Below are 13,734 nucleotides of genomic sequence, written 5' to 3'. Positions count from 1 at the left end.
CTACCAAAATAGAAAAAAATTAGCAGGGCGTTGTGGTGGGTGCCTGTAATCCCAGCTGCTATGGAGGCTGAGGCAGAAGGATAGCTTGAACCTGGGTGGTGGAGGTCGGAGTGAGCTGAGATCACTCCATTGCACTCCAGCCTGTGCAACAAGAGTGAAACTCCGTCTCAAAAACAAAAACACAAAAACCAAGAAACAAACAAAAACGCAGTATTTAAATATTTCCCTTATTAAAACAATTTCAATTAGAAAAACAATAAAGGTAAACTGACATAGATTGAGATTTAAATCCAATCTGAACCACATTTTATTGTGTGTTTTGCCTCACTTTATGACAGAAGATCATCAATCTTGGGTATTCATTATAAATTTTATTTTTTATGATTAAATGGTTAGGACTAAAGCATTATAGCATAGCAGTTAGTATTATAATAGTGCTAGTGAACTGTAGACAAACAATACAAAGATAAAATTACTACTTTCAATGCAGCAAGACTTTGAAAGTAATGGATTTTTCATGAAAAAATGAGAGTGCATTTGACATAACACAAAAATATTAAAAACAGAAACAGAGTTTTTAATCATAAACCATATTGATTTAGCATATTTGTGTGTATGTGTGTGTATATAATAACATCATGTTTACTAGTTTATTACATAGTGCTTCCAAGTTTTCAAACTAATTCACATATATCACATATTTCTCAAAACAAATGCACATGTGGACATTCATTTCATTTTATAAATGATTAACCTGAAATTCAGAAAGTATTCGCTGATTGTTGTATATATATTTAATTGTTTCTGCTTTTGGCCTTCTGTTTCCACTTGTGTTGCACAATATTTTAGATACATTTATTTCAACAGCAGTTGACATACAGCGTATATAGGAATATATGTGCATGTATAAGTAAACATATATTTTTAAAAAATATGATATTTATATACACTTGTGTGTTTATGTATCTACCTATCTAGAGAGATATTTATAGTTACAGATGAGGCAAAGTATAAATATTCATGTTCACACATTGAACTAGATATTTTTTCTTAGAAGTCAATATCTGTCACAAATAAAAAGAAATCTATAGATACTCTATATCAACAAATAAATAGAAATCTAAATATCTACACTAACAAATGAGCAGCTTATAATTAATAACCATATATATGGCAGTTGTGATAAGAATCAACTTACTTTATGTTACATGTACTCAATATTTTGCTTTAACAATAATGAATACATATACAGGTGTACATGAGAAAGGCATTACGTGGTCAAGATTTTTTTAAAAAATAGCTTAGCACTTCGTATTTTAACAGTTATAGTGAACTGCAGGAAAAGAAAATATTAGTGTAAAATCAGTCCCTTTAACAACAGTGACACTTAAAGAGAAATGGATTTGAGACAGAAAATGAGAGTGCATTTGAGAGTAACACAGGAAAGGTTAGACCTTGAAGGTATAGTTTGAAGGTATAGTTTGTCTAAGTGAAGTCAAACAGAAAAGTTCAAGATTTATTTGAAGGAAAGTTAACAGTCAGTAGGGGAGCACTGAGAGATGTGAGATCAGGCTCAAGTGTAGTTTAGAAGGGACATTAATCCAAGTTAAAGAGCCTAGACTTTATTGCACTCACAATAAAGAATCATTAAGGGGAAGAAAATGGCAACTTGAAAGCAGTGTTTAAACTGGTTGCCTTGTGCAGGGTGGTAGAAACTTCTGCTGGTGAATCTAGTAAGCAAGCTATTAGAGAAATGATACTCCAAAGACAAAAGTCAGCCTGGGGAACTTGACATATGTGTGGGCATGTTTGTTTCCTTATGTGCATATGTGACTTCTACCAATCAAGTAATTTTTCAAAGTAACAGTATTTCCTAGTCTTGAGCCAACCAATCATCAGTCAACCTGTTTGTGTGTTCTTTATTTCTGCCAATTTCATGAGTCTGTGGCTTGTGTTTAGAGAAAAAAAAAAGTTCTGCCCTAAATTAGAGACAGCTGATGAAACAACATAACATCATGGAGAGACTTAGGCAGAAGGGGACCCTTTTCCTTAAGTTTTAGGGACATAGTTTTTAAGAAAAATTTGTCTGATTTCACAGCTAAGTGTTCAGAATCAGCTATGGAGAAACAAACAAATAACTGAGTTTTAAAAAACACATCTGGTGCAAAAGGATATGGGTTTTATAGTCACAGAAATCTGAGATTAAATCCAAAGCCTGGGGCAAGTTATCAGGACTTAACCTTGCTAAGAAATTATTTCCTTATTGCCACTTGTGTTAGTCCATTTACACTGTTAAAAAGGAATACCTGAGGCTGGATAATTTAAAAGTAAAAAAGGTTAATTGGCTCACAATTCTGCAGGCTGTATATGAAGCACAGTGCCAGCATCTACTACTGGTGAGGACCTCAGGAAGCTGATAATCACAGGGGAAGGCAAAGGGGAGCCAGTGTGTCACATGTTGAGAAAGGGAGCAAAAGAGTGAGAAGGAAGTTCCATGCTCTTTTAAACAACCAGATCACACTTGAACTCATAGCTGAGAACTCACTCATTACCTCAAGGATGACACTCAGCCAATTCTGGAGGGATCTACCCCTGTAATTCAAACACCTCCCACCAGGACCCACCTCCAACATTGGAGATTACATTTCAACATGAGGTATGGAGGGGACAAACATCCAAAACATACCACTACTCTTCGTGATGATAAAATTGATATGCATATCATTACTATACATATATATATAAAGTTTTATATCTATAATTATTAAGAATATATGCACATGTATTGTATCATTACTGCATATATGTGTATATATGCTTATGCTCTTTAAAAATGCATGGAACACAGTAAATATGCAGTCACAAATAGGCAACAATTAATAGTGTGCCTGGTTTCTGTATCCTATTTAAATTATTGTCATCAGTAACCCAAAGAACACTGTCTCTAAATTATTAAGTTCTAGTTAAAAGCGGATCCAAGCTTAAATACACAATCAGAAGTAGATAATGTCTTTCCAGATATTTCTGCAAGTTTCTAGGAGGTATTCAAAATCTTGTGGACAACTTGTTGGAAAGTTTCTCCAAGTAAAGAAAATCACAGGTATGGAAGCATGAATAAGGCAAACATCATAACACATAGCAAGAAGTGGAAGTAGTTTAGTAGCGCTACAGCCTAGGAAAACTAAAAGGCGATACAGATGTTTTTCTCTCTGTTTTTTTTTTTTTTTTTTTTTTGAGATGGAGTTTCGCTCTGTCACCCAGGCTGGAGTGCAGTGGCCGGATCTCGGCTCACTGCAAGCTCCGCCTCACAGGTTCACGCCATTCTCCTGCCTCAGCTTCCCAAATAGCTGGGACTACAGGCGCCCGCCACCTCGCCCGGCTAATTTTTTTTGTATTTTTTAGTAGAAACGGGGTTTCACCATGTTAGCCAGGATGGTCTCGATCCCCTGACCTCGCTATCTATCCGTCTTGGCCTCCCAAAGGGTAATACAGATGTTGAGAGCAAATCACAGTGATCCTTACAGGCCATATATGAAATTTATATTTTATGCTGTGTTTATTGAGGAACAGGGCAATCAAAAGAAATAACAGCTAGAAAATTATAAATTATTATTATAGACCTTGGAAGATGAGATAAAAAATAAATATATTTAAAGAGGTAGTAGCAGTAATAGGTAGATGAGTAAATACATGAGAGAGGAAAAAATAGAGGCCTATAATTATCCTCATAATTCTAGATTGGGCTATAATAATGATATTAGTCATAATTTACTAAAAAACTGGTTATATTCAAGGACCTCAGCCATGCGTTTTATATTAATTATATCATTAACAGTTATAGGAACCAATTTCAACTTACTCTTAAAATCTGCCTTGAATGTCTCAAAGACATCCCAAACCTAACACATCAAGATCTAATTTTAGTTTCTTCCTCCTAACACTACTGGCCACTAATAGCTTATACAATGCTTTTCCACAAATAAATAAGATATAGCCTTTCTGGAAGGGGCAGTCTATGGACAACTATCTCAGGAAGCAGATCAAGAGCTAGATTTGAGTGCAAAGTCACCTATTTATTTAAACATTTCTGTGCAGTACACAAATTTCACAACCATTCCTGGTAGGCTTGTGACTTTTCCATCTGAAAAAATGATACAAAAATCCTAATTGGTTAAAGCAAAAATCTAAGACTCAGTTTTGATCTTTCTTTTCCCTTTACATTTCTCATCATGTAAATGAGTGCTTTCCTTTCAGAATATTTCTCTATGCTCACTTTTCCATCCTTATCATCATTTTCTTAGCTCAAAACTCTGTGGTCTACTTTGCAACTAGTAACTTTCTTACTCTTCTATTTCTGCATTGATTCAACTCCCAGTAGAAAAATAACAATGCTAACTTAAATACAGACTGAGAAAGAGATATGCACAAATCGAAGTGAAAGTTAATATTTATAATGAACAAGAAACGACACACAGAAAAAAATCACATCTCATTAGATGAAGTATAATTTCTCACAAAAAGGATACAAAGTATTAACAAGGAATGTTAAATAGTCATTCTTATCAATATATTAATTAAAAAATAAAAGAAATTTCTCTAGAGATTTTCAATACATTTTTAGAGAAATTGGCATAAAACATAAAATAAATTGTTAAATTGTGGTGATTATTTTGTAGGAACAGAGGGTAGGGACTGAAAGATTATAACTTAAACACTCTGATTTCTTCTAAATTTTTTCATAAATTGGTATTCACATTTTAGAAATCTCTGCAAAATTATATCAGCAGCGGATTGAAAAGTATATGACCCAAAAAACCTCCTCTAGGTTATTTAACCTCAGGAAATATGTAAAAAGAAGAGAAATATGTATAAATAAGTTGAGCACAGCAACCTAGCTAACTAAAAAAGTTATATGTCCATCACAGTGTAATAGCTGTGTACTCTCTTTTATATCAATGTTGTAAATGAGAAGTGTACGTAGAAACTGGAATTAGAATCTACAATGCAATGTTAAATAAAAAATAAGAAATACAAACAAATATATATATCCATTAGATAATTACTTACTATTTTAAGCTGGTATAGAGTTTTGAAAGTCATAGCGGGAACAAATTGGAAATATGGTCATACAATTTTGGTGCTTTTATAAAAATATCTCATATTTATCTGTTTATATAAATTGTGATTATCTTTAAAATTGTTATTTTAAAAGATAAATATTCCATGGCATTGGTGAACAGTACAATTTTAAAATATGTGGAAAAAATGTATAATTTCACTAATCTGGACAAAAAATTGGCAGTTTTTACTTTTGAGAATTGCTTTCTTTTTCTCTCATATTTGTTTTCTGTCATCAAAAATTGATGCTCAAATATTTACAAATGATTCTCAGTTTTTTGACTAACACAGAGCAGATTTGTTTTCTTCATTTACCTGAAATTCATTTTGTGGAGTTCTAAATTTAAGGTTACATTGTAATATAAATTCACTCTGAAATAGCACTTTTCTTACTTATAGAATTTGAATGACTGGCATTCCCATTCTATCTCTCTTTAATGATTAATATTTAATATACATTATACATTATAATGTATGTGTTAAATACATTTTATGGAACAAACTAAAAATAAATATTTAGGAATTTCTCACACACCTGTAATGTATTTATATATGATTTATTTATGATATCCAATTTATTAAAATAGAAATCAGTGATTTGGCTAAATACCGGATAGTTACATTAAGAGTTGTGTTCATTTTCACACTGCTATAAACAACTACCTGAGGCTGGGTGATTTATAAAGAAAAGAGGTATAATTTGTTTACAGTTCCAAAGTCTGTACAGGAAGCATGGCTAGGAAGATCTCCTGAAACTTACAATTATGGCAGAAGGCAAAGAGGAAGCACACATCAGTTCACGTGGCCAGAGCAGGAAGAATAGAGGAGAGGAGAGGTGCTACACACTTTTAAGCAACCAGATCTCAAAACAACTCACTCGCTATCACAAGAGAAACACCAAAGAGGAAATCTGTCCCCATGATCTAATCTCCTCCCACCAGGCCCGACCTCCAACATTGGATTTACAATTTGACATGAGATTTGGGTGGGGACACAGCCCCAAACCATATCAGGGTTCATGTCAATAAGTAAATGAAAATAGAGTAGTAAAAGTAAAAAATAATTCACAGTAATAAAAAAAAGGAGAAAAATAAAAGCTTTAAAGGGAAGAAAAAAAACCACACTAAAACTCCCTACTAATGATAGTAATAGACACAGGAAAATATCATTTTAGGCTATTGTATTAACAAACCTGTAAAACACTCAACTTACAATGAGCTATGGGGAAGCAGGTGCTGTTGCTATGTCTCCTTGTTGATATCTTTTTTTTTTTTTTAAATTCAGATTGGCAGTATCTTTAAAAAGGCATTCCATGCCTATTCCTCTTAACCATAAATTCTGGAATTTATGGCTGAGATATTTATGTATTACACTCATGAATGAAGTAGATATGTATAAATTTTCTGTTTACAACATCGTTGGCACAAAATTGGAAACATTTAAATGTCTATGTTTTGGGGGCTTAAGAAACAGATAAAATAGGGTATTTTTTTTCAACCATAATATTTCTGTTTGACATAAAGCAAGACTTAACTGAACTATAGAAATAAGTCAAAAAATAACAGATACTAGTGAGGTTGCAGAGAAAAGGGAACACTTGTACAGTGTTGGTAGAAGTGTAAATTAGTTCAACCATTGTGGAAAGCCGTATGGTGATTCCTTAAAGAGCTAAAAACAGAACTACCATTTGATTCAGCAATCCCATTTACTGGGTATATGCCCAGAGGAATATACATAATTCTCTTATAAAGACACAAGCACATAAATGTTTATTGCAGCACTGTTCACAGCAGCAAAGACATGGAATCAACCCAAACACCCATCAATGACAGACTGGATGAAAAAAAGTGTATTTCATATAGACATGGAATACTATGCAGCCACAAAAAAGAATGGTATTATGTCTTTTGTAAGAACATAGATGGAGCTGGAGGCTATTATTCTCAGCAAACTAACTCAAGAACAGAAACCAAATACCACATGTTCTCACTTGTAAGTAGGAGCTAAATGATGAGGACTCATGAACAAAAAGAACGAAACAACAGATACTGGAGTCTGTATGAGGGTGAAGAGAGGGAAGAGGCAGAGAAGCAGCAAAAGTAACTATTGGGTAATAGACTTAATACTTGGGTGATGAAATAATGTGTACAGCAAACCCCATGACATGAGTTTACCTGTGTAACTAACCTGCACATGTATTCCCAAACCTAAAATAAAAGGTAAAAATAAAAAGTAGACATTTCTCAGTCCACATCCTTCTGAAACTCTGGCTCAATTTTCATGCTATGATCAGAGCCCAGCTTCTGGCATGAGTTTTCTATACATATGATTTTCTCTTTTTTCCCTTCACTTCACACTCTTTCCCCTTACAAGCTGTTTTTATAAAAATTAATTTATTGTAATTGTGATATATTTGCCACATACAGATTTATATGCAGCATATATACCTTTTTAGACACAGCAATACAAAAAAAAAGCTGTGATTCCTCATCTAACTCAAAACTGCATTATCAATAACTTGTGTTATACATAACTATACCTCTGTAATATCAATTACACAACACCAAGAACTAAACTGTATTCTTAATAATTCATATATAATTAGGTTAAAATAAAAATCCACTATGATTATGTCTCTTATAGGGAGAATTTAACGTGTTCATAATTCACTGTTGATACATTTTATGTATTTTTCTGCATCATGCATCAGCTTGTTCAGTTTTTAAATGTTTGTCTATTTTTGTTTATTTTTCTTACTGTTTTGCAAATTAATTTGGCTAATTCTTGGATTTTCTTTTTCTTATTCATATATCTCTTTTGATTATATATCAGAACTTATTTCATTTTTTATTGGCCTTTAAAAATGTCACAATGAAAAGTAATTCCAGTACTGAAAACACTTTGCCTCTCTTTGTCACTTAAATAATTTATATGTCCTTATTTCACAGTGCTATATTTTGCATAGTTTGGAGGTTCTTTGAGCTACAATATTAGAAGCTTCATTCCATAATTTGCTTCTCTTTATGCTTCTTCCAGCAGCCAGCTAACACCAGGAACTAGCATGTTAACACAAACTAAGCCCCTCCTCCTCCAGGGCTCTGCTCAGTTCAAGGTTCTTGGATTCAGCTTAAGCACAGCTCTCCTGCTGCTATCTGCACCGAGCCTCAGGACAAGAATACCTAACTTGGCTTCTTGCTACTCGGGTCCCAGACCACGCATGTTATTTGGAGGAAGCATTGCTGGAGACCTCCTTTAATTATGAGATGAGTGATAATTCAAAGAATGTGCATTATGAAGAATATGCTTTTCTGTATTGAGAAGATCCCTCCATCCTAGTCAACTTTATTTTGAAAGCAGAATTCCTTTGCTCTTCAAAAGGCTCCAATTCCACTTCAACCATAATCACTGTAAAAACACTGCTTAGTGAATAAAATATGGTCAAATCTAATGAGTATATTGTAGTTCTTTTCTTTCTTAACCTCTCAGCAATATTCATTATAGTTATCAATCCTCCCTTTTTTGAACATGCATTTTTTGAATTCTAAGATACTGTACTCCTGTAAGTTTTCTTCTTTCAGGTTTTTTTTTTTTTTTTGAATCCTCTTTGCAGTCTCTTACCTCTTTTGATTGTTAAATAACGAAAAGCCTTAGGGTGTAGCTCCAAATCTCTTCTTGTCTCAATATACTTCTCCTCCTGTATGAAATAATTTATTACCATGTCTTTAAAAGTACAACTGTGTATCAATGATTCCAGATATTTAATTCTATTTCATCTCTCTCCTCACATCAAACTTGTACATATAATAATTCAAAACATCTTTTTATATATGTTACCAGTAACTCAAATATATTATCCAACCTAAACTCTTAATCTTTGCCAAAGTGTGTTCCTTTTCAAGATTTGCCTATCTTAATAAATTATATTGCCATTTATTCTATAACTGAAATCAGATTTCTAGGAATCACCTTTTACATTCTCCCTTCCCCTATTCATACGTTGCACCCATCATCATCAAATCATGTCATTTCTAACTTCTAGGTATTTTTCTTGACTGCACCCATTTCTTTTCACCTCTAATGCTTATAATGCTGTGCCTTGTTAATCTTACACTTATTCCCTCCTATGCAACTTCATCATGATTAATAAGTACTATCTTTTGTAAATTATTCAATAGCTTCTTAGTGTACTTAGAATACAGGAAAAACCCTTTTCCTACTGTACAAAACCCTGAATAACATTTCCTTTAACTAGCTCTCTAGCGATACTTAATGCTTCCATCACCTTTATCGTCACGCCTCATCCACACTGGCTTTAAGTTAACTTTTATATAATAATGCTGCATAACAAACTCCCAGGTATCCATGGCTAAAAACAACAATAGTTATGTTTTATGCATGAGGCTCTATGTCAACCATAGCAGCACTGCTACAGGCTGTAGGGCGTCTTATCATTCTGCAACCCTTGCTAAAGGAGCAGTTTCTCTCTGGTGCATGATGTCCTCACAATGGAATGTTAGAACACAATCTTAAGGAAATTCGTAATCCATCTTTAGTCTCTACTCAAAACTGACATGGTGTCAGTTTTAACTACATTCCATTGCCAAAAGAAAGTCAGATTCCAAGCCCAACATTAACAGACAGAGAAATCATACCAATTCCACAAGAAGGAGCGGGGGTAGGACAGCCTGAAAATTTGATAAACAAAAATAAATAGATTGAAATTTTAATTTTTTAAAACCCGTACTTTTTTGTTCTGAGGCCTTGGCATGAGGTTTGAGGAGTTTTCATTGAATTCTTTAAAGTTCTACCTTAAGACTACTTTTTGCTTAATATTAGGACTCCTTTCAGTTTTTTTTTTTTTCTTTTCTTCTCATTTACCCTCAGTCCTTAAATGAAATAGAAATGACAACTGAGAATTCCGAGACAAGGTTCTATGTCTGTAGCAACAACCAGGAAGCATAAAATCAAATTTAACTTATAAAACTTCTTTTTGTATTTACATGCATTTTTGACACAGGTCTTACTCTGTTGCCCAGGCTGAAGTGCAGTGGCACAATCTTGGCTCACTGCAACCTCTGCCTCCTGAGTTCAAGTGATTCTCATGCCTCAGTCTCCTGAGTAGCTGGGACTACAGGCACACGCCACCACAACTGGCTAATTTTTGTATGTTTTGGTAGAGATGGGGTTTTAACATGTTGACCAGGCTGGTCTGAAACTCCTGCCCTCAAGTGATCCACCCTCCTTGGCCTCCCAAACTTCTGGGATTACAAACATGAGCCATCATGCCTATAAAAGACTATTCTGCGAAATATACAAAGAAGTCTCATAAAGTCAAACAACCAAAAGAAGAAAGGAAATGACAGAGGAAGGAAGGAAATAAGAAAAAAGAGGAAATAAGAGGAAACAAAATAACATTTACCAGAATAATAAACTTGTTCACAAACAATTCACAAAAAGAAGCCTATGTTGCCAATGAGTGTATAAAATGACATATTATTTCATACTCATCATTTTGTAAAAATAGAAAAATACAGCAATAGGCTGGGCACAGTGGCTCACACTTGTAATTGCAGCGCTTTGGGAGCCTAAGGCAGGTGGATCCTGAGGTCAGAAGTTCTAGACTAGCCTGGCCGACATGGTGAAACCCCATCTCTACTAAAAATACAAAAAATTAGCTGGGCGTGGTGGTGCGCACCTGTAATCCCAGCTACTCAGGAAGCTGAGGCAGGAGAATCACTTGAACCCGAAAGGCAGAGGTTGCAGTGAGCTGAGATCGCACCATTGCACCTACCCTGGACAACAGGGTGAGACACCATTTCAAAAAAATTTACAGCAATACCAAGCATTAGTAAAGGCATAGGCCCAAGAGAATTTTTATACACTATTGAGTGTGTAAATTTTTCACCCAATACAATAAAATTTCCATGGGGGAAAAAAAAAAAAAGAAAGCTCATATGAAAAGTTACTGTTCTGCATTACAATAAATTTTCTGGAAAATTTCTTAACCAATGTATATACGATGTTGGCAAAGTTGCTTTTGTAAAAAATATGATAGCAAGAAGAAATCTAATACAGCTGATTCCATCTTTCCTCTATCCTCACAAACTGTCTTTGCTTATTCCTTGGCATATGCCAAGCTAGCTGTGTGAGGAATTTCATTTATAGTTTAACTTTAAAACAAAGGTGATAATAGTCCCTTCCCAGAACTCAGCTCCCTGGTTTGGGGCTGAACATGCTTTTGTAAAACCAACAGACTGGTCACAAGGTTAGAATTATGATCCAGGAGTCATGTAACCATAGGTCATAAGATCTGTAACCTCCCCAATTGCTCCTATAGACAACATCGCTACTGTAAAACCTAAGACTGGTGTTTGAGATGTTTTCAGAGCTTGCATTCTGATGCACCAGCTGGCACCACCCAGACCAATAACCCATGCTAAGAAACTAACTCAATTGCCCTTGTGCCTCCCAAGCCAGGAGTTGACTCAGTGCAAGAAGACAGCTTCAACTCCCTATAATTTCATCCTTGACCCAACTAATTAGCATTCCCTATTTGTTAGCCCTTCTGTCTACCAACCTATCCTTGAAAAGTCCAAGCATCTGCATTCCTGGGGAAGCAGATTTGAAAATTATCTCCTGTCCCCCTCACCTGTCTGACCCTGTGATGATTAAACTCTTTTTATGCTGTAACACCTGCTGTTCCCTGTGTATTGGCTTTTCTGGGCAGTGAGCAAGATGAACCTGTTGGTCAATTACATTGGAGCTAAAAAAAAAAACACCTGATTAACACAGCACATTTTTTTTCAGAAAAAAAAAAAAGTGAATGGTTTTAGTTCTTATTTATAATTCCTCATTAATTTTTTTAAAAAGGCAAAATTTTTCCTTTATTTTTTGCTTTTATTTCTTTGCTTTATTTGAAATCATTCTTATTTTTATATATTAGGTATTCTTGTCTTTATCTTTACATCTTTCCTATGAGATTTTCTTAATTACACCACATTTAATAAGATAGCATATACATTTGTGGATGTTATAAAATAATTTATATGTTTTTAAGAATGATAAATCATGAGGGAAATAGAAGAAACATAGATATACATAGTTATCATATATGTATACATAGGTATACATAGATACATGTATATCATATGCATAGATATACATACTATTTTCTCAAGTGTCCATTCAGAAGAAGTCACATAACTTTGATTCTTAACAAAATCTCAAAGTACAACCATAAGGTCAATTTGTTAAGTGGCAGCTGCTCCATAAATCCTGCTGAATTTGTTGGTGAATGAATGAATAGATGTTCAGCTTGTCAAGGTGCATAGCAGGAAGAGTTGTTCACTACAGCTCAATAGTTCAACTTTCTTATGTGATAAGTGTAAAGTAGAACTTGAATTTATTTTCAGTTTTTCCATAAGGATAACCAAGTGTAGCCTCTACCTGAAAGTACTGTGTTACTACCTTTCATCCCCACTAAATGCTTGGTTAGAAATCCTTTCATAACAATAGTGACAAGAGTATAGTATTTTGAAATGTGTCAATAAACTAAACTAGTCTGAGCCTATTTAAAATGTTAGTTTGCTTCCAGAAAGACATGATGACCTAAAATGTCATTCTTAATGAGATCAACTTTGTAAGAGACTATGCAATTTATGCACTTCTCAAATTTTTACAAAGTCAATTTGCCTGTTAATGTTCATGTATGTTCAAGCTTTGCAGCATGGAATAAGAATAGTTTCTCATCTCTTATATCTTGCCTCCTGTCTAATCAAAGCATTTTCTAATTCAAATTGCATTAAGTGGTGCACATCAGATGAGTTCATCTAGTCATTGAATGAGAAAAGCATCCCACTGAGGGCTGAGCTGAGGAATCACTTAAAGCTTTTAACTATCAAGCTGTTTTAAACCTATTTATTTTCCATGACATCAATTATCATTTTCACAAGATTGGTTTCTCAATAGTTTCTTTTCCTGGTGAGGTGACATAAAAAGAAAAAAAAAGTGATCTTCTTACTCAGTTACATAAATCTCAATACCAAACCCCCATCGCATTCCCAAACAATCATTCTATCTAAATTCACTCATAAGTAATATTGTAAAATAGAGTATTCTATTGTGCAAAAGAGAATGTTAGAAGTTTTGTTTTCTTTATACAAAAATTCTGGGGCTTTTATAGCTATATATAAACAAAATATATTTATCATATTGATGTAATAATTCATTGCCTGATCACCATTGTTCATCTGATGACTGGAAAACAAAACTTTTAGAATCTCCTTCTGCTTAATTCCTAGAAATTGGGCCATCTCTTGGTGGATATTTTTTTTTCATACTGATTTGAATAGCATTTAAAAAACAGTGTAAAGCAGTTGGCTATTTATTTTCATTTATTAAAAAACAGAAATTACATTTAAGAAAAATTCAATCCAATTTAAAATTGGAATCTGAAGTTCACAAACATTGTGGCACAGTTTGTCCAGATATCCACAATTCAATGCCATGCACCTTGTTCTAGAAACTTTTCAATTATATTTAAAATGAAATAAAGAAATTAGATTTTGGTTCTGACCAAACTTACAATTACTATCATTTTTTTTATGGCAAATCAAC

This window comes from Colobus angolensis, unplaced genomic scaffold (assembly GCF_000951035.1).
Source record: "Colobus angolensis palliatus isolate OR3802 unplaced genomic scaffold, Cang.pa_1.0 Scaffold29, whole genome shotgun sequence".
In the NCBI taxonomy this organism is placed as follows: Eukaryota; Metazoa; Chordata; class Mammalia; order Primates; family Cercopithecidae; genus Colobus; species Colobus angolensis.
The sequence above is the reverse complement of the archived record's forward strand: the minus strand, read 5'-3'. Positions refer to the sequence as shown.